The 3,014-nt window shown below is 36.0% G+C and overlaps 1 long non-coding RNA gene across 1 annotated transcript; it reads left to right on the forward strand.

Moving 5' to 3' along the window:
• The first annotated feature begins 361 nt into the window (after positions 1 to 361).
• LOC126249608 (uncharacterized) lies at positions 362 to 2,721 on the forward strand. Its single transcript, XR_007545630.1, has 3 exons — positions 362 to 427; positions 532 to 670; positions 1,984 to 2,721. It is a non-coding gene; the product is annotated as an uncharacterized LOC126249608 (long non-coding RNA).
• Positions 2,722 to 3,014: the final 293 nt, after the last annotated feature.

A 3,014-nucleotide genomic window follows, 5' to 3' on the forward strand; every position in this document is an offset into this window, starting at 1 on the left:
TCACTCGCAGTCGCTGAAATCGAATATAATAATGTTAGTGTGTTCAACCTCCCGCCGGAAGTTACACCTTTCTAAAGGACATATTGACTCCTTATGGTAACGTGAAAAACTTCCGTCGTGAACGATGGTCTACTCAACACAGATTACAGTGTTAAGGTCGCTTCACACTTAACGGAACGTCTCCGTCACGTCCTTCACGTCAAAAAATTCTCCCCTGCGTTTCTAAAGGCGCTGTCCACACTCGACGTCGCCGGCCCGGAACGTCTCCGTAACGTCACCGTCACGCATCCTTTTGGAGAATGTTTCCCGTTCATGTCGGCGAGTCGACGTGATGTACATCTCTGGCTCTTAAGAAGGACCGCCTCCATGTTTGCTCGAGCCATATAAATATTTGGAAAGAGGGGAGAAGTACGAACGATTTGGTTATGTAAGTATCAATATTTTATTGCGCAAAGTTTCGCTTTGTTATTTATTCTAATTACATGTATCTTCCTGTGCTTGTTGTTTTATTTTATTTCGTTTCTTGTTTAGACAATGGACTTCGACGAATATTTAATAGAATTAGTTCGTTCACACTCAGAGCTGTACAACATGAGCGATCGTAGATACAGTGATTCCATTAGGAAAGAATCACTGTGGAAGGAAATTGGATTAGAGATGGGGCGTCCAGGTAAATGAAACACTTTGTAGTAAGGAATTTTGAATGGTACTTATATGTATGTGTGAAAGTTTTCAGTACAACGATAAATATCTACGAGTGGACTACCATATGCATTGTGCCTCGGTATCAGCGTTGTACACGACGTTTGTTTTTTTTTTTTAAAAAAAAAAAGCTGTACAAACGCCAGCAGCATAAATACACGGTTTTAATTAACCGAATTTTTGTTGTTTTGACTTGAACTTAGCATTTCAGGACCTGTTAAATTCTACACCGCACGTGGATCCTGTTTAGAACAGCAGATAGTTTCAGATTTTTTGTCCTGAATATTTCCAGCATTTTTCTGAGCGTAGTATTCGATAATTTAGCAGAAATTTTTATGCTGTAGAGTGTACAAATCCGAAAATTAAAAGACATGCTTCATAATATGCAACACTGTTCCTGTGATTTCGAAACATTCTACACTGTTATTATTTCTGTAAAGAACACGCTGTATAGAAAAGCTGGCAATTTCCAGTGAAAGAAAATGGACATAGGGCCGCACATATGCACATGTTTTAAATTACAAAAGTGTTATTGCTGTTTTCAACAGAAGGAAGCAAGACTTTTAATGTATAAAAGACAAATTTGTGGAGCATTAAATGTAATTTGAGACAGACATATTTCTGGTAGTCTTTATTATTTCCTGTTACTGGATAGTTATCAAAAAACCTTTAAAGGGATCACAGAATATACAGTCACTGTCTGCATTAATTCATTTGTGAAAATGAAGCTATGTGACAACGAAATACATAGGAAATCATTATGGTAGCTAGCATTTAAAGAATCCTGTTTGCCCTATCCTAAGATATATTTGGAGCCAGAAATAGGCTACAGGATGCAAATATGTTTATTTGTAGATTTATACATTACTACATTAGGCTTATGAAGTTGCTTCAGCAGTGTATAGGCTACAACTGAAATTTTTGTAGTGTGTGTTTACACATGAAAAATTTTGAACGACAATATATTTTTGTAGACACCTGCCAACTGCATACCTTTGTTAGCAACAATACTATAAAAGTTATGTTATGGTGTTGTTAGGAAATAACTCATTGCATTTGCAAAAGTACTGAAGAAAATTAGCGGAGTATAAGACTATGTGCTGCTTAACAGCACAGCAAATGAAAACTACCTCATATTCCTGGATAGCAGTGAAAATAAAAGAAAGCAAACCATAGTTGGTGTTCTCGTTAAAAGTTTGGAGTGTCCCTAAGTCATTTTTAAAAAAGATTTTGACTACTCCATGCACTCCATTAACGGTTGTATATGTTCTCTGATTTCAGGCGGTGAATCAAGGGACGATGGGTGGCACTGAGAGACCAGTTTAGAAAATTTGTTAATAAAAAGACGAAGAGTGGCCAAGATGCCATACCTAAGAAGCCGTGGAAGTATGAGGAGGTTATGGCTTTCTTGCATCCATACATGCAGGAGCAAGAAACATATACTAATGTGACTGCTGACATTTGTTCAGACGAGGAAGAAAACATGGATATGTCTTCATCGCCTACTCTGGGCAGTGAAATTGACAGTGATTTGAGCCAGAGACAATTAATGTGCAAAAGTGTAGTGCAAGAGTCATAAGGAGGAGAATTGCAGAATATGCGTCAGCTTCTCTGATGAATTATATTCTAACACAACCAAAACAAAATCTTTGAGGGATAAGTGTCAGTATAAAAACATTGTCCCCAATGCAACAGATAAAAGCTGAAGATGAAATTTCCTTACGACGACGGTTCAATCCCATGTCCGGCCATCCTGATTTAGGTTTTCCGTGATTTCCCGAAAATCGCTCCAGGCAAATGCTGGGATGGTTCCTTCGAAAGGGCATGGCCGACTTCCTTCCCCATCCTTATTTATCCCAAAATCAAATTTTGGATAATATATAGATTAATAATACAACAATTCATTCGATTAAACACTTGTGCACATGTATAATATATAATTAGAAAGTGGACAATAATAAGATCTTTACTAATATGCAATGTTTTAAACATAAGTTTTGTTTTATATGAAATCTATCTGTTTGAGCTAAATCATGAAGCAAATTATTGTAGACAAAAGGGGGGGATTTTTATTTGCAGGGAATTTATTAAACATATATTATTAGTTTTAAACAGATTTAAACAAATTTAAGTTAAAAATTATATTTAAATTGGTGTAAATACAAGGACAAGGCTGTTTATGTCTTATTTTAATTTTTCTTCTTCTAAATATCAGTGATGTCAAATTGGGCTTAATCCAAACCAACCAAGGTTCAACAGAAATTTGGTAAAAATGTAGAAAAAGATAAAAAGATATAATCTGAAAATGATAC

This window comes from Schistocerca nitens, chromosome 3, assembly GCF_023898315.1.
Source record: "Schistocerca nitens isolate TAMUIC-IGC-003100 chromosome 3, iqSchNite1.1, whole genome shotgun sequence".
Taxonomy (NCBI): domain Eukaryota; kingdom Metazoa; phylum Arthropoda; class Insecta; order Orthoptera; family Acrididae; genus Schistocerca; species Schistocerca nitens.